Below are 19,766 nucleotides of genomic sequence, written 5' to 3' on the forward strand. Positions count from 1 at the left end.
TCTTCTATGATCCGTTCATCAGTTCATGGACACTTAGGCTCTTTCCATGTTTTAGCTATTGGGAGAGTGCTGCTATGAACATTGGGGTACATGTGCTCCTATGCATCAGCATTTCTGTATCCCTTGGGTAAATTCCTAGCAGTGCTATTGCTGGGTCATAGGGGAGTTCTACTGTTAGTTTCCTGAGGAACCTCCACACTGTTTTCCAGAGGGGCTGCACCAGTTTACATTCCCACCAACAGTGTAGGAGGGTGCCCGGCAAAACAACATTTTAAAAGTCCATTGCTCAGAGAAAGATAACACTTTGATATATTTTTTTAATATCTTTCATTATATTCCCATATACACATACACACATATATGTATATGTACATACGTATGTGTATGTGTGTATATATATATATAGACACATGTACATTTACAAATGTAAACTTGTGCCATACAGATACTTTGTAATCTACTTTATCCTATTAAAAAATTACTTTAATGTTTATTTTTGAGAGAGAGAAGAAGAGAGACAGAGTGTGAGCAGGCAAGGAGTAGAAAGAGAGACACAGAATCCAAAGCAGGCTCCAGGCTGCAGGCTGTCAGCACAGAGCCTGACGCGGGGCTCAAACCAACAAACTGCAAGATCATGACCTGAGCTGAAGTTGGACGCCCAACTGACTGAGCCACCCAAACGCCCCTACTTTATCTTTTTAATGTTTTTTTTTAATGTTTATTTATCTTGAGAGAGAGAGAAAGAGCGAGAATTCCAAGCAGGCCCCACACTGTCAGCACAGAGCCTAATGTAGGGCTCAATCTCTGAACCGTAAGATCATGAGCTGAGCCAAAATCAAGAGTCAGTTACTTGACGAACTGAGCCACCCAGGCACCCCTGTAATCTACTTTATCTATGTAAAGTAGCCTACATTAGTGATGAAGATGTGAGCTCTTGAACCCACTGCTTGGTCCAAATACAGGTTTCACCATTTACTTGCTATGTGACTTTTGGCAAGGTCCTTAAATTCTCTGTGCTTCAGTTCTTTACACATAAAATGGGGATGATAATAATAGAATTTACTTCATAGGAATTAAGAGAATTATTTGAATTAATATAAACAAACTACTTAGGACAACACTTGGCACCTTGCTAACATTACATAAGTGCTTGCTATTTTCTGCTAGTGCTTTCCCCTGACATGGTTCCAGTCTAAGAATGCACTACAGTTTATTTAGCTCCTATGCTAGTAACAGGTGTTTGGATGATTATTTCCTTCCTTAGAATGAATTCACAGAAGTGCAATTGCTATTTTGAAGAGTGGGCATATTTTTATTTTTATTTATTTAAATTTTTAAAAGTATTTATTTATTTTTGAGAGAGAGAGATACACAGAATCGAGCAGGCTGTCCAGGCTCTGAGCTGTCAACACAGAGCCCGACATGGGTCTTGAACTCATAAACTGTGAGATCATGACCTGAGCGGAAGTCAGATGTTTGAATGACTGAGCCACCCAGGTAACCCAAGAATGGGCATATTTTTAAAAAATTTCTAACACGTGGGGCACCTGGGTGGCTCAGTCAATTAAGCATCTGACTCTCTACTTTGGCTCTGGTCATAATCTCTCAGGTAGTGAGATGGAAGCCTGCATCAGACTCTGTGTTGACAGCATGGAGCCTGCTTGAGAGTCTCTCTCTCTCTCTGTCTCTCTCCCTCTCTCTCTCTCTCTCTCTCTCTCTCACACACACACACACACACACACACACTACATAAGTAAACTTTAAAAAAATGGTAAATTTTCTGATTCTTTTGTACAAGTCCCAGAGAAAGTTTTTGGGTTTTTTTAGTTTTTAATGTTTTATTTATTTCTGAGAGAGAGAGAGAGAGACAGCATGGGCTGGGGGGGGTCAGAGAGAGAGGGAGACACAGAATCTGAAGCAGGCTCCAGGCTCTGAGCTACCTGTCAGCACACAGCCTGACATGGGGCTCGAACCCATGAACCGTGAGATCACGACCTGAGCTGAAGTCGGATGCTTAATCAACTGAGCCACCCAGGTGCCCCTTTGGTTTGTTTTTTAATTCATTTAACAGCATACCATTATGTAACAAAGTATACAAATGGGTCAGAAACTATTTTCCAAAATCTTCCAAGGTAACTTTTTTTTTTTAGTTTTGAGTAGATAATAGTATTAGAAGACAACTTAAGCCACATAGATGGAACTGGAGGATATTATGCTAAGTGAAATAAGTCAGGCAGAGAGACAGATACCATATGTTTTCAATCATATGAGGATCTTGAGAAACTTAACAGAAGAGCATGGGGGAGGGGAAGGGGAAAAAAAAGTTACAGAGAGGGAGGGAGGCAAACATCAGAGACTCTTAAATACTGAGAACAAACAGAGGGTTGATGGAGGGTGGGGGAGAGGGGAAAGTGGGTGATGGGCATGGAGGAGGGCACTTGTTGGGTTGAGAACTGGATGTTGTATGGAAACCAATTTGACAAAAAACTATATTTAAAAAAAGAAGAAGACGGGGCACCTGGGTGGCTTAGTCGGTTAAGCGTCCGACTTTCACTTAGGTCATGATCTCGCGATTCGTGGGTTCGAGCCCCGCGTCGGGCTCTGTGCTGACTGCCAGCTCAGAGCCTGGAGCCTGTTTCAGTCTGTGACTCCCTCTCTCTCTGACCCTCCCTTGCTCACGCTGTCTCTCTCTCTCTCTCCTAGAAATAAATAAAACATAAAAAAAAAAATTAAAAAAAAAGAAGAAGAAGAAGACAACTTAACATATTACATTTCAAAGAGCTACTCAGATAAAGGATTTCATTCCAGGACCTCAGAGCAGGAACATGTTACTTCTACAAATGAATCCCAGAAGGATGACAACAGATGCCAACCAAAAATAAGGAGACTGTGCTCCTCCATTGAACAGGCTTTAAAATTGTATTAATTAAGGCTGGAAAATCAATGCACCGATTAAGGAAGATTGCCCTTCAGGCATTTATAGCTCTTTTAAGTAAGATGTAAATCCATCTTCTGTGGATGGAGATCCCACAGACCTCTTTTTAAGGAAAATATTTGATAACATTATAGTGTCCAGAAATATAAATGTCTCTGTTCTATTTTTAGATAGATTATATATATATTAGATTATATGTATCTCTCTCTATATATTATATATATAATGAATTGGAAAGTGCTCCCCTTTTTTCTGTATTTTTACAAATATGTAAACATAGGGAAGTTGTGTCTAGCCATGAATACTTAGCTTCCTGGTGAAAAAAATTCTATTGATTGAAAGAACAAAAAAATTTGATTTGAAGAGAATTTTTTTGTTTTAGCAGTGAAATCCTAAAGGGCAGTGTTTTGGGAGGCACAGAATGTAGCCTGAAGAGGTCTTTAAAATTTTATCTAAACCTTTTTTTCACACTAGACCCTATTTCCCAATGTGAATAGCAAATGTTCAAAAAAATTCTGGTCAGCAAGTAAACCAAACCCACATCAGGCTCTTAATCTCAGCCAGAACAGAGTGGCTCAGTTCTGAGTGTGGCTCATGGAACCCAGGGCAGATATTCTCACATATTAAACCAAACCTTAAGGGTAAACAGCTTGAGCCCTTCTTCTTACAAATCGAGACTTGCCATGGGCTAAATTTCACCATACTGAGAGAGCGGGTCACTCCAGGGAAGACATCTTACCTCAAGAAAACTGTAGCAGAACAAAAAGGCAGCCCTATCTGGGGGAACAAATTGAAAAATTCTATTTTCTTACAGTAGACAAACCATCTGATGGAGAACAAGATGATCTGCTTTAAGGACAAGTAGACCCAGAGCACCAGAAAAATGAGGCTGCGAAAGTTTCATTCATTAAGAAAGCTCTCTTTAAAAGGAATTATAAATTTTCCTAAAATACAACCTATAACCCCCAAGTTTAACTTTTCTTTAAGGGCCAGATTCCGTGGGATTTTTATGTAAAACTGAAGTTTCAACTGCACAGAACAATTGACTGTATTTTCAATATTCCAAGAATGTGAAGAACACCAAATATGTGACAGCCCCCAAGAGACATAAAACTGTGTTCATGGGATTAATTAGAAGGTGGTCCACTTGCAAAACAGGATGACTAAAAGATAACTGGTATCAAACCTGAGCCTTTTCCGTTCACTTTACTTCCCTCTACTTTAAATAATATTCTGTTTGCGGTTATGACTGGATATGTCCTCCCATAGGACAGGTCTTCCTGTGAAAAATTCATATTACTTTTGGCATGTTTAATGAAGAAAAGATCTCACTCTACAAGTTAGTATTGACAGTTTATCAAAATGTTTGCTCTGTGCCTCTTTCGTCAGAGAGTGCATTAACAGAAATAGTAAAAACTGTAATAGCAACACTTCCTCTAACTTAAACATCTTATGACTAGAAGAGATTTCAAAACGAATTTGTTCTAGACCAGCAAAATATAGCACCAGCAGAACACTCCCTTCGAAATGCTTTTCCATTATTAATCACTTTATCTGCACGATGTTGCATGAGCTGGTTTAGTCTAATCACCATTTTATGGATGAGTATAGTGGACACATGAAACAATAGTAATCTGCTGTGGACTATAAAATGAAGGCAGTGGACAGTGACCACAGCCGATGAGGGTGATTTTCTGAGTTCTAGCCCTATCTTTTCTGTAGATTGTTAGGATACATTGACTTTATTTAAAAAAAAAAAAAAAATTCACACATACACACAATTCTCTATAACAAGCTACAGTTTCTATTGACCTTGCACACACAGATCTAAAACAAACCACCAGCGGTTCCGTTGAGGCAGATACACAGCAGAGTAAAAGGAAACTAGAACGTTGGGATGAAGACCAATTCTAACCTTGGTTTTGCCATCAACTGGCTACAGAACCCTCTCTGAGTGCCATTTTCCTCATCTGTAAAATGGGGCTAACAGCATCATCGTCACAGAAAAGTAACGAGATAACAGCAAATGCAAGCATGGTAATTGGCACATAGTCGATGCTTGACTATTTGCTCTCTTTCTCCTTCCCTTTCTCATGAGAAAACACAGTAGGTGGCAACTTAAGTTAAATCAGTGTCCTTTACTACTTACCCTAAACAAGCGATAATTTGCAACTTGGCAAGTACAGGCAGCAAAATGCACAAGGCAGGACTAAGTCAGCTGAGCGGGCACCTTGGATAAACTGCTCACAGGTGGCCAGGCGGGTGTGAGTAATGCCCTCGTCCCTCTCATTGCCTACTCTGTCCAAAATGCTAATGGTGCTGCCAGGCGCCAAGAGGTGGGACGTGGGCGAGCCCAGCCATCATGGATGAGATGAATCCAATGCCAGACAATTACTCTCCATACAATTAGGGGTTGCGTCAATGCCCAATGTCTTCTTTAAACATGTCTCTGTCCCACGGATGTTAAGCTTAGCATAGGTGAGCTACTCTCGTACTCCTTTTTACTTAGAAGCAGTAGAATGAAAAACTACTCAGGAAATTCTTTGCCATCTATTTTAAAGAGAATTGCTCTAAGAAGCTGAAAATATCAGGATACCTTTTCAAATCACTTTCATACTCTTTTAATACTCCTTTTTTTTTTTTTTTCAAATACAAGTGCCTCAAAGGGCTCATTTCTTTCTTCAAAAGGACAAGGTGTGTCTTGTTCTCTGGAAAATGCACTATGAGTATGATGCAGTGAGCCACAGACTTGCAGAGATTCTTGGGGTTCCCTGCTGGAACTTTCCATTGCTGACATCCAGCGTCTAAACAATAGCACCCTGATCCTGAAGTATTTCTCCTCACCTTTTCTCCAGCACATAGGACTTAGAATGCAGAGTTCAGGGGCACCTGGGTGGCTCAACTGGTTAAGCATTCAACTCTTGATTTCAGATCAGGGTGTGATCTCATGGTTTGTGAGTTTGAGCCTTGCATGGGGCTCTGCTGCTGACAGTGTGGAACCTGCTTGGGATTCTCTCTCTCTCCCTGTCTCATGCTCTCTTTCTCTCTCTTTCTCAAAATAAAGAAATAAACTTAAAAACAAAGGATGCAGACTTCAAAACGATTTTTTTTTTGATGTGAAGAAACGTAAGGACCCAAAATTTCATTGCATGACCTTGAACAAGTGTTTTAACTTCTCAGAACCACACAGAGGTTGGTAGCAAGTTTTGGTATCTCAATCAGCACTCCAGGGTTTCCTATGTGGAAAGACAGTCTGGTGTATGGAAACCTCTGACCTAGGAGCTGGAAGGCCTGGGTCTAGTCCTAGGTCTGTTAACATTTATGTGGGACCTTGACTACTATGGCTTCAGGTTCTCCCATTTGTATAATAAGAGTCAATGGCAAGATCAGTGATTCTGATGAAAGCTGGGACTGTCACCCCAGAAAAATGATGCCAGTCACAATGATTGGCAAAAAACATCAGGAGGTGTCCTGGCCTCTGGGGCTGGATGGGCCTCCCTCCTTGAGGACTCTATGGCCACTATCCTCATGTACCCTAACAAGATATAATATGATTTGCCCTCCCTGCCTCCAGACATGAAAGGGTGTCTCCTCACTCACTGGCTCTTGTTGCTCTAGTTTCAGGAGAGAGGAAGAATGGATGAAGGAGAAAGAAGCATGAGAAGGCCAAGGTGAGATGTAACGACCAGATCAGGCGCTTGACAGACTCCCTTTACACATACTCCCCTTACACATACGTGTTGGTCTCTGTGGAAGGAAAGAGCTCACTCTGTGGCTTTGTGTGCCCCTAGGTAGGATGTCCATCAAAATGTCGTTTATTATTGATGCTGTATGCCTGAGAGAGAGCCTGCCCTGCGGTTGCCCCCTGCCCCGGAACACTCCAGCAGAAGCTTGCTCTGCATACAAATCACTCAGCAGGGTCTCTTGCAGTTGATGTGAGAAGTGCTCCGGGGCCAGCCTCTACCTCCTCCCAGGAAGGGTGGGCAGCGGTAGCCTCTGCAGCAACAATCGAAGGTCCTAGGAGTACCTCAGCAGCAACAGGAATAAGGATTAAAAACAAGATACGGTTCTGCACTGCCTACTAATTAGGCAACATAATAGCTAGCCCATAAAAACTAGTTCTGACAGTTAAATGAACTGATATACATAAAGGACTTTGAACAGTGCCGGGCATGAAGATAGGATGGATAAATGTTAGCTATTAGTACTGAAATTAATGTACAAAGAAAAAATCCTACTGGAATTCAACCCAACAGTGCATGTGGAGTACATATGGGCTAAAAAAAATTTTCTTTTACTCAGTCATTGGATAAAAAGACTACAGACTACAGGATATGCTAAATCCTTAATTCCTTAATTTAGCACAAACAGAAGTACTGACTGTAATGCATATACAGCTATTATAAAATCCAGCACCAGTTACATACCACCTATGCTGTTTCTCTCTTTGACCTCATGCCACCCAGATCCATTCTCTGCCTTTCTCCACTCTAGTGAAGGTTCCAGAAAGCTCAGGGACCTCTATCATATGAGATCCCTCCCTCATTGAATCTTGACCGGTCTGGACAATGAGAAGCTCCAGTAAGAAATGGAGACAGCGGTGCTCCTTCTCGGCTACAGCTCCTTCTGAGTGGGCCACCCCCATGGCCCCAGTTCTCTCAGGGTTTGGGTAACACTGTCCCTTCCTTTTACTCCTTCAAGCCAACAGACTAGACCCTGGATTATTTTGCCATCCCTTGCTAGTCCCCATAACACCGTCCAACACCTCTGAAAATAGTCTATTACACTTAACTCTAATTAAATCCTTTTGACTGTGATATTGGTTTCCCTCTGCCACACTAAAACACAGCATATGTTCTTATCTAGATGCTTCCTTGAAGTCAGGCATTTCTCCCCAGCTAGTAGTTAGCAGTTGCCTTCAGCTTCTTCAGGCTTCATCTCTTCTACCTTACTCCCCATCCCTCGCCTCAAACCCCAAGAGCAATACACTGGGGCCACAAAAAATAGGGCTGACATGCCCAGTCCTCCTTCAATTCCACGTTTCCCCCAAAAGAAAGCATCTTTAACTAAAGAAATCATCTCTAAAACTTGATGTGCCTGTTGCAACGAGTCTTTGTGCTTCATAGCTGAGCTGTTCTAGGTAGATTAGACCAACTGTTTCAACTGCCAAGTCATCCTTAATACAGTGCTGAACATACTGTGAGCTCTGCCATGATAATTGGTTACTGAGAAAAACTATATGTTCACGTTATAGATCTTATGTCTATGGTTATCTATATAAAAAATTAAGGGAAGATTCCTCGATATTTGTCAAAAATTATCACCATCCTGCTTAAATTCTTTCTAATGAGAGAGAAAATAGTGGAATTATCAATAGGGCAATGGGAATTTTATTGACAAAAGCTAAGAATCTTATTTCAAAATCTGGAACTATTCCTGAGGGTCATTTTTTTTCATTCAATACATATTTGTTGAAGTCTGCCATGTGGCCGGCCCTATGCCAAGCACAGAGGATACAGCAGCAAACAAGACAGAAATGAGCTCTGCCTTCAAGCATTTTACAGTGTGATGGTAAAGACAGTTTTGACTAAGTTTATGAGTATGATGAGTGTAGTGAAGAGATTCAGATGCTATTTGAGAATATGACAGGGGACCCAACCTACCCCAGGTGGTCAAGGAAGATTTCTCTGAGGAAGCAAAGCTGAAGCTGAGCCCTGGAAGATTGACATTGGCTAAGTAAGTGGAGATGAAGGCTGGAACAGAATGTGCAAAGACTAAGAGATGGAAAAGAAGATAGAATTGAAATAGGCCGGCATGGTTACAGTAGAATGAGTACAGATGAGGCTGTAGAAGTAGGCTAGATAATGCAGGATCTGTAACTAAATTAAGAATGTGGATTTTATCTTAATGCCAATGAGAAGCTATTGAAGGGCTTTAAGAAGGAAAGTCACTACCAGCTTTTTAAAAGATCTATCTGGCAATGAAGACAGGGAGAGATGTAGGGAGACTGGTTTGGAGGTTGGTGCATTCAGTCCAGGCCAACAATGACAATCTTTTGAAGTAAGAAAGCAGTGATGATGGAGAGAAGTAATTGTGTTCAAAGGTTCTGAGAAAAAGAATCGTAAGGCTTAGAAATTGGTAGGATGTGGAGAATGAAGGAAAAGGTAGAGTTTTGAAAACTCCCAGTCATCAGGCTTAGGTAGTGGATGGATAGTGATGCTACTTTCTGAGACGGGGGGACACTAAGATAAAGACAAGCCTGGGGACATAAGAACATCTTCTATTGGATAAGATGAAGAAAAGTTGGTTAAGAACCACTGAGTTAAACTAAGGGTTAAATCATATGAAATTGTCGATATTAGACTGTTTTCGGTGTACAAAAATGGAAATTTCATTTGGTCCAACTTAATAGTGGCAGTACCAGTACAAAAGCCTCTCTTCTGGGATTAACACAACGTTTAAGGAACGATTGTTTGATTATGGTGCACTACGAGCCTTTCTTCAAGACTAGGTCAGGGATGTCTGTCATCGTAACCAAGAAGCCATAGAAAGGGGGCACAGGGGTACACGCACACACACCAGGAGGCCTACACCAAGGTATGAAAAGGTGCAGATTCATCAAACCCAAGGGAAGAAAATTAAGCTGTATGCACTACTCCTATGAAAACCAGATAAATCCAATGTGCCCCAGAGCTATTCTAGGACTATTGGAAAAACACTTATTCAATTAACTTACAGCCTGCAGAGAAGTCAGAGTTTAAAAACTGGTTCACGCTTATTCACCATAATACCAGGGAAAGCAGGCCAGAAAGGTACTGTGTTTGTTTCTAATTTTAAACAAGAATCCAGGTTTCTCACTCTGGAATTCACGTAGAGAAACAGGTAAGAGCACAGCATATGGAGGTTCCATCCTAGATCTTGGATCACTATCAGTCAACTCTACTGCCTCTTGGATGCAGCTCTTCTTTCCTATCTTGAGTCCAGGAGTCCCATAGGGCACAATAAGGGGTATTAACCAGGGTCTACCATTTCTCATTGACCTTTCTAAGAGGATTCTGCCTCCTCCTTGTGCTGTGTTCTTTGCCACTGATTCCTAAGGTTCTGTGCCTATGTATCCTGAAGTGAATTCACCACTGTAACAGGGGGACAGCATCACTTGTCTACACAATACGAGATTGCTTTTACTGAGCACAGCTCTATCCGGAAGGTCACTTCAAATTAGGGATTCGCTTCCCTTTGTTTCTGTCTGGTGTTAGTATATTATTCATCATTAAATAAGAGCCAGAGAAATACGCTGCTTGTTAAAGGTCAAATTGCACATTTAAAAGACTCAAAACCTAATATATAAGCTGCTATCTCAAGTTAATATTAGCCTAGGGTTTCTCAAAGTATTGATATGAACAAGTTGATCTCTTACACATGGTATTTTCTGTGTGATGTCTCATGACCAGGCCTGAAATGGTACCTGGATGTTTTCCTCTTTCCCCTTAACCCTGGGGGAAGGGAGGAGAAGAGGATGTATACCCCATATTTAATTATCTTCTTTACTTATTTTATTTCAGAATTTCTTGAACAAATAGGTGGGTATTTTTATGTAGAAAAGGAATATTTTTAATTTCTATGATAGGTATTAGTTTCTTAAGAACACAATTGCATATTTGTATTTCATAATTTTAAAAGAGCTTCTACATGCCTATCAAAAGAGAAGATGTCATTATAATCCACTTATTGGTGATTAGAAAAACTATATAGACATGCCTGTGGCTAGTTGGTTGCAGTTGGTTAGAGCAGTAATTCCCCACCTTTGGGGATTTTCAATCTTGTTGTTTTGCGGTTGATTTCGCATTTTCTACCACCTCCACCTTCTTAGGAAGGGCATAGATACAACTTCATATAAGTTATCTAAGCCAGAAACCCGAAAAATATCCTGAATTCCCTTTTCCCCTTCATCCAATCCTCTTCCCAGATTCAATCAAGTCTCCAAATTCTGTTCATTCTCCCAGGAAAGCATCTTTCTAATGTCTCTGCTCTGCTCCATCTTCAAAGCTGCTACTTTGAGTTAAGCCTTATAATCCAGCATCTGGACAACCACCAGAGCTCCCCACTCTTTTCCTTGCTTTTAAATTATTTCCCCCATTCAAGCAATCCATAGCATATACAGTATGAACTTGCTAAAACACACAGATCTGGTCACTTCCTTCCCATTACAACCCTTCAATGGCTCTCCCTTACCTATAGAATAAAGTTCACTGTCCTTAGCATAACACACANCATGAACTTGCGAAAACACACAGATCTGGTTACTTCCTTCCATTACAACCCTTCAATGGCTCTCCCTTACCTATAGAATAAAGTTCACTGTCCTTAGCATAACACACAAGGCCATCTGTCTTATGGCTTTTTCCTCCCTTTCCAGCCTTATTCCCCTTCCCTTATCCTATACCTTCTCTAGGCACCAGCCATGACCAATTACTTGAAAGTTCTTGAATATGCATTATGCTGCCTCACACCTTTACACCATCATACATTTATTCTCTTTACATAGGAATCTCCCCTGTCAAATTAAGATTTTCCTCTTCTGTGCCAGCACCAAACTGGGTAGATATCTTTATTTTTACATTTATCACACTACACATTAATTCTGTTTCTGGGGCCACTTTCCTTTGTAGAACACAAGAAGGTCAAAGAGATTTCCTTATTCATTCCACCTAGCACGGTGTCTGACCTGTGGTATGTGGTCAATGAATGGAAGGATAAGGTCCTAAGTGGCATCTCCTTCTTTTCTTTTTTTTTAATGTTTATTTATTTTTGGGAGAAAGAGCGTAAGTGGGGGGGGGTGGGCAGAGAGAGAGGGAGACACAGAATCCAAAGCAGGCTCCAGGCTCTGATCTGTCAGCACACCTCACAAACTTTGAGATCATGACCTGAAGTCGGACGCTTAACCGACTGAGCCACCCAGGCGCCCCTCCTCCATTCCTTAAAAATTAAATTAATGAACATTATTTTGCTCTAAGGTTATACAGAAAGTCACTTCAGATAAAGAAATTGTAAAATGTTGCCCAGTTTCCATTGAACCCACTTCTGCCCCCCAAGGGATCTGCTTCTCCCTGCTTAAGAGCCATAGACAATCTCTGATTCCCAATCTCACCCATATTTCTACAACCAATGACTAGGAACATGTATACTACCTGGAGAGAAAAAATTTCGCACAACATATCTAACAGAGGGGCAGTAGCAGCATCTTCATATGTAAGAGATGACATTTATGCATATTAACTTAGCATTCAGGAGGAGAAATGCCTACCCAGAGTCTAAAAGCAATTTAACAATCTTTCTGTATATTAACACTACATTATTTTTAATATCATTATGCTTTGACTCATCCCAAAAGAAGGAAATTCCCTCCTAAATTCTTCAGGTCATAGATCTGACAGTAAGCCATCAGCAAGTTAAGCCAGAAATTGTTATAGTTTTGCATCAAGACACAATTAAAAAAAATAAAAATCCCAGGGCCTGAGGAATGTGTTAATTTGATTAAATTAATTTTAGCAACCCTTTTGAGATGGGCAGCCAGAGCAGCTAAAATGCATTTCCCCCATTGAGAATCTGAAAAATAAACTTTAAACTTAGGAACTCTGTGAATCCAATCTCTTTACAGAATGAAGCCATTTTATTTGTTCGCTTTCCCTACAAGTGAAATCATACAGCCTCNAAAATTCCCTCCTAAATTCTTCAGATCATAGATCTGACAGTAAGGCATCAGCCAGAAATTGTTATAGTTTTGCATCAAGACACAATTAAAAAAAATAAAAATCCCAGGGCCTGAGGAATGTGTTAATTTGATTAAATTAATTTTAGCAACCCTTTTGAGATGGGCAGCCAGAGCAGCTAAAATGCATTTCCCCCATTGAGAATCTGAAAAATAAACTTTAAACTTAGGAACTCTGTGAATCCAATCTCTTTACAGAATGAAGCCATTTTATTTGTTCGCTTTCCCTACAAGTGAAATCATACAGCCTCTGTTTAGTTCAATTAACCAAGGATATAAATTGCCCTGAAGTGTTTGTTTTTCTTGCTCTTTATAAATAAGAAGACCAAGAAAAAATACAAAAGATATTGCTTGCCTACATGCATTCACTCATTCAGCAAACATCTATGAGAAGCCCTTGCTAGGCCCTGGGGCTACTGAGATGAATAATTTACAGTCCTCTCCTTCAAGAATTGCCTAGCCTAGTGGGGATGTGATACTTAATCAGGTAATTGTAAAGTCATGTGGGAGGTTAGTGACAGAGACATGCACAGGGTTTGGTGTAAGCCCAGAAGAGAAATATCTAAGCCACAGGTGGCTGAACAGAAGAACACAGGTGCATCTTTGAGACTCCAGAGACCCAGACAACAGGCATTTTAGAAGTAAGTTCATGGTGAGATGTGAGGAATGGGCAGATGAGGGAGTTTACAGCTACTAACCTCAGTTCTCTAATAGTGGAGGATTCTAGTTCATTTGCTGGGAGAGAAGAATCGAGCATTGAGCAGGGGCATCGCTTCTAAGAGTAGTGGAAGTGTGGAGTCATTTCTGGGAGGGATAGGAAAGTGAGGTACTACAGATATGAAAGCAATTGGAGGGTGGCTCTGAAGGCTCAGTTAGGGGACTGAATCTGTAGAGAAGACAGAAAAGGCAAAAAGCAACACAGGTCCAGGTTGGGATTCTGTAGACCCATGCGGCAGAACACAAGAAGAATTCAAGGGGACTGGTAAGCAATTGGGTTCAGATGGCCAACTGACAGGTTGCAGAAGGAAAAGAAGATGACCCAGCAATGTATGATGACTGGTGTGTGACCCTACATTCCTGTTTTCCCAGGACCATCCTGGTACAATTATTGGAGAGTCTACTTTCACTTGCCAAAGAATCCTTGTAGGGCAATGTATTAAATGGTCCCCAAATGATGGCCTGGGAGAAATCATAAGAGAATGGGTGTCTGTGAGGTTAAAGGGATAGTATGATCAAAGGGTGAAAGGAAGGAGTTATGATTTAAGAAAGGAGGGCTTCCTGAAAGTGAGATAATAAGGGGTGTGGTCCTGGGAACGAGTAGCTGAGATGACACAGAGATGACAGTCTTCAGGGCTAAGGTAGTCCTAGAAGGCTGATGCTAATTGCTTGGATAGATCATTCTCATGGTCACTGAGATCAGCTCTGGCACTTAACTGAACATGCTCCATATGTGTTCAGGACATGGCAGGAGGTGCAGGGGGAAGGGTGACTATGAGTCAGGTCCCAGTGAATCAGACAATAGGGGGCTGGCCAGGAGAGGGGAGACAGAAGGGAAGAAGGGTTCAGGATGGCATAGATGTGTGCCTGACATGCAATAGAAAAATGCCCTTTTAGGAGCACTTGGGTGGTTCAGTCAGTTAAGCGACCAACTCTTGATTTTGGCTCAGGTCATGATCTCACGGTTCATGAGTTCTAGCCCCATGCTGGGCTCTGTGCTCACAGCGCAGAGCCTGCTTGGGATTCTCTGTCTCCTTCTCTCTCTGCCCCTCCCCCACTCTCTCTCTTCTTCTTTCTTTTTCTCTCTCTCTTAAAAATAAATACAAAATGTACTTTTAAAAGGGGGGGAGGTAATGATCAGACAGTGGTCAGGGGGGAAGCCAATAGCTTATGGTGTATGGGAGAATAAGAACACTACAGGGTGAGCTACAGAAGTTCTCTCCCTGGGAGAGATGGCGGACGCCACTGTGAGCCCTCCACAGTGCTGGCCTTCGAGGGCAGCAAAGGTCCCGTTAGGAGGGAGGCCATAGGTCTGTCTCAATGTAAGTGAATCCTACTGAGGTCAGAAAAGTCCAGAAACCAAATTCCAATCTGCACAGGAAGCTTCAGTGTAGCAGGCAATTTCTCCTGCACTGTTTTTCTTGCACAAGCCTAACCCGTACCTTGGAGGGCTGGTACAATGAAACAAAGCATTAGCACTGCCCAACCTTTCTTGGGCTAAAGTGTTACTCAATTACATTATTTTCTCTTATTAATAATTACTAGACAAAATGGCTGATGCTTATGCATAAATCATTTCTACTTCCCACATATGTATCTTTTCCTCAGTCTTTGTAGAGAGAACTGTAATCTGTCCCAACATGTCTCTTCCTGTCTGTGTGGGGCAGAGAGGCAATAAATAACCACCCACAAGTTGTTCTGGATTCCCCGAAAATATATGACATAGCAAATACTCCCCAAATATTTACCTTTTAAAATTTCAAATGAAATTATTATTAAACCAAAGAAGCTAAAACTCACAGTGTTTTAATCCAGCTAGAAGCATTTCATCAAATTCAACATTTTCAGAATAATTTGAAAATCTTGTAGAATAATTTGAAAATACCTGACTCCCTGTCCTTAAATCATAGTTTGGAGCAGGATGGACAGTGAACATTGAGAGAATTCTGGACCTATTGACTCAGGGAGGAAAGCAGAGACTGTCAAAGGAACTGGAGAAAGGTTCATCCCAAATCTTATTCCAGCAAAATGGGTCCTGGATCTCCTACGTACCACCCCTGTCCCAGCTACCGGGAGCCCTGAGACACATGTCCTTGAGCATGTGCCAAAAGTCTCTTGACTAAAAATGTCCTGTCCATCCAGTGCTGACCTAAGTATTTCCATCTTTTCAAGTGCTGATTAGGATGGTGGTGCTCAGGCCCAGGATGCCAGAGGCCCATCTCATTAGCTATCTACTGTGTTTTCCTGATTTTTCTTTGGGGCAACCCCAGTCTAAATATCAAACAAGACAATGGAAAGATTAGAAGTGAGGTCACCGATTGTACAGAAATATGGGAGGTGACTTTTATTTTGGTTTGTTCTCATGAGGAACTCTTCTGTGTGAATAATCTAAACTTAATAAAAATATCACTGTCTTAGCTAGGAACATCTCTGAAAAATGGCAGCAATACAGGTATGCATTATTTTATTTCTCCCTGTTTCATAATTTAGATCCACACGCTTCTGGTAGGTAACTATTTTTATCTCCTAAGTCTGTCAAAAAACACTGCAGCTGCAACTGTGAGTTTGGCCAACAGATACAAATAAGAGACCAGCACCTTTTTTAAAGGATGTCAAATTTCAGATCAAAATGTCATTTTGCATGGAGACGGATAAAAAGCTTTTCAGGATGCAGCTTGCAGTAGGGGCAGTGGCGACAGTCACAAGTGGAGCTGCTAAGGGATAGTATTATGTTTAACGTAAAGGAGCAGTGCCTGGGTGGCTCAGTCAGTAAAGCATCTGACTTGATCTCAGCTCAGATCATGATCTCACGGTTCATGAGTTCAAGCCCTGCATTGGGCTCTGTGCTGACAATGCAGATCCTGCTGGGATTCTCTCTCTCTCTCTCCCCGCCCTCTCTGCCCCATGTCCCCCCTCTCAAAAATAAATAAACTTAAAAAGATTTTGTTTTAAGTAAATGAAATAAAGGAGCAGAGGAAGATGCTTCTTGGAAAGGGGACATTTTCCCTCTTAGATCCGAAGAAGGGAAGGCCTTGACAAGACAAAAGGGATCATTTAGTGCAACCTCTTCATTTTGCGGAGGAAAGAATGATAATCCAGAGTTTGAGGTCTGCTCAAAGACCCACAACAGAGCCCAGGTGAGAACCTGAAATCAGAATCCCCAGGGGAGGGGTCAGTGCTCTACTTTCTACAGCCTCTTCTTTCATAAATGGACACCAAGTCATGCTTTCATGTTTGGAAAAAACACAGCAGGGCTTTCCACTAAACACCCCATGGCTATCATGAACAATTGTCATTTTTCTGACCACCAAGCACTATTTCCTAAAGTATAGTACTCTGATTTTTTGTGTGGAATCACCTATCTCCTACTGGGAGGTCTTGATGGGAGGGTCCACCCAGACACCTGCCTCTCCACTGTACAAGCTAAACACAGGCTCTGGAATCTCTTTTGCAGGAGCATTTCTCTTCCTCCCTTACAGCAGCCAGGGGCAGACCTATATCTGGGTCCAACGACTCCAGCAGCTGACCCAGCCAAGACTGTCAGGCAGTCAGTTCCTGCTTCTGGGACATAATACCTACGTTACCCAAGTCTGTGTTTTGAGCACTGCCTTCAGTCCACGGATTTTCATATATCTTTGTAACAAAATCTCACTTATTTTAAGTTAGAGTCAGAGTTGATTTCCATTACCTACAACCTGAAGCTTCTTGGAGGAAAAGAATGCAGAGGTCGGAGGGATAGAGAAATCCTAATTCTGAGACCAGTTACATACATAGAAGGCGTTCCTTTAATTGAACATCCCCCCTTGTGGCAAAACAGAGAAGAGCTACAAATCTGCTGAGATTTGGGTATAAACAGTTGATGAAGTTTCAGTGTCATGCTGGCATTACCTTGGAGTTAAAATCATTGAACCTAGAGCCTTTTAGAAGACTAGAGGAAGTTCTGATTCCAAGCAAGATAAAAGTTAACAGGAGTTCTAAAGAAGGAACACATACAAGTCTGAGGCTGAGACATGAATTAAAACTGGCATCTGGGTGGCTTAGTCGGTTGAGCTTTCGACTTCAGCTCAGGTCATGATCTCACAGTTCACGAGTTCAAGCCCCGCGTTGGGGCTTGTGTGCTGACAGCGCAGAGCCTGGAGCCTGCTTTGCATTCTGTATCTCCCTCTCTGTCTGCCCCGCCCCCGCTTACACTCTGTCTCTCAAAAATGAATAAACATTTAAAAAACTTAACAAAATAAAGTTTTAGAGATAACAGTAAGATCAGTGTGGAAAACACCTATTGCTAGAGGTTTGTTTTTAAATTTCTCTATATTTATTTAAACTCAGATTTTAAAAGTCTTAATAATATTAAATGTTCCTGTTTTGAGCTTCAGTTTTTGAAAAATTAACAGAGGCTGGGCGAAATGGTAAAATAAGGAAGAAAACATCTATCTCAGGTAAAAAAGGAAAATCACCTCTATCTCTGCTATGGCCATGATTGATGCATTAATCGCCCCCTTGTGGTGGCACACTTTAATTGCAGGCTCCATTTCTCTGATGATTAACCCCGTGAAAGACGGGTCTTATGATCCAAAATATAATAAGAAAAGGCAGTAGAGTCATGATTTATATGTAAAGTAGAAAAAAATTTATTTCATATGATCGGAAAAAGGTTTTTAGTTCCAAAGTGCTGTGGGAGTGAAAATTCTGGTTGATGGTAATTAAGATAAGCTAAATGTTCAATCATATTTTACTCTGTGTGTCATGTTCTTCATCCTAAGACTTATAAATCAATGTGTTGAGCCAACAACTCTTGGGAAACTAGAAGTTGAGCCCTCCAGTTGTAGTAACCAGGCAGATGGCACTACAAATAGAGCTAAAGAGCTTCTGTCAGAGAAACAGGTTTTACAAGTTGGAATGAAGAAAACCCAAACTGAGCTAAATTGGGTTATGGGAATGCAATAAGGAATCCTTTTATCTTAGTTGTAAGGAAAATCTAACCACAAAAAGAATCACCCAGAATATCAGACATTAGAACATTTCATGCAAGCAGATAAAAGCCAACATGAATTTCTAACACATAAAAACCATTTTCACAGACTGCATGGAAAATAAAAAAACTTATTTCAAAATTCACATTGCCTTCTGAAAACAAGCCATCTGTTGTTTGTAGGAAAGGTGCTAAATTTTTGAAGAAAAGGATATGAAGTGAGTTTCAGAACCAAAGGTGACAGGAAGGGCACTGATTCATGTATAAATATGAAAATATGAATAATACCCAGCCTCCAGATTCCTAGAACATAGATAATTTATCACCAAAAATTGCTAACACCAAGAGCTGCGTTGCTTTGGCTTTGCTACTGTTTAGCTTGGGCCTCGGTCCAACTGCCATATCAAAGGCATTTGTGTAGGCGATGTCAGAAACCCCAGCTCTTTGGCCTACTGATTCGGAAATTATGTACTTTGAAAATGAAGGCTTAATCTTCAGAAGTCAAGACAGAAATATTACTATGGATTTTTAAAATACATTTCTGCTACAAGGGAGTGTCATTTAAAAAACTGGGGGCACCTGGGTGGCTCAGTCAGCTGAGTGTCCAACTCTTGATTTCAGCTCAAGTCATTATCCCAGGATTGTGGGATAGAGCCCTACATGGAGCTCTATGCTGAATGTGGAGCCTGCTTAAGATTTTCTCTCTCTCTCTCTGCCTCTCTCCCCTGCTTGCACTTTCTCTCTAATAAATAAATGGTCATGACTACTGCTAATATTAGCTTATATATCCAAAGATAAGTAGAGATATATTCAATCAATGAGTAAATTTAGAAATGTCCAGGCAAACTTTTTTTGTTTGGTTGGTTTTTTCTTTTGGTGGGGTGGCTCATTCCAACAGACACAAAGGAAGCAAGACTGAACTCAGAGGCATATGTTGATAAAACAAACATCTTACACTTTCAGGGTGATGTGTATTTAAAAATACTAGAACAGTTTTTCCATTGATGTATAATAATGTTAAAGGGAATTTTTTCATATTATAATACAAACACCAAATTTTAAATATTTTTAGCTTTTTAATTATGGAAAATTTTGAACATATACAAAACTGGAAAGGATAGTATAATGAATTTTCAAGTACTTGTCAGCCACCTTCAGTGATCATCAATGCACTGCCTAGGCGTGATATAACCCAGGCTGTGGAAAGCAATCTCAGTATGGTATAAAGGATGTACTATGAATTTATTTTCCAGAAGAACTGTTTTGCTTTACCCTATTCCATGGCTATCATCTTTATTTTTATTTTTATGTATTTGTTTTTTAAAGTAGACAGAATTTTATTGAATACACTGCAAGGGAAAGGCAGAACAGCAAAG

General features: G+C 40.8%; 1 protein-coding gene across 1 annotated transcript in view; it reads right to left on the reverse strand.

Annotated features, from left to right (window-relative positions):
• Positions 1–19,766, reverse strand: part of SLC35F4 (solute carrier family 35 member F4) — a 234,140-nt gene that overhangs the window by 106,994 nt on the left and 107,380 nt on the right. The window lies entirely within an intron of this gene.

Source organism: Crocuta crocuta, unplaced genomic scaffold (genome assembly GCF_008692635.1).
Source record: "Crocuta crocuta isolate KB4526 unplaced genomic scaffold, BGI_CrCroc_1.0 scaffold10, whole genome shotgun sequence".
Lineage (NCBI taxonomy): Eukaryota > Metazoa > Chordata > Mammalia > Carnivora > Hyaenidae > Crocuta > Crocuta crocuta.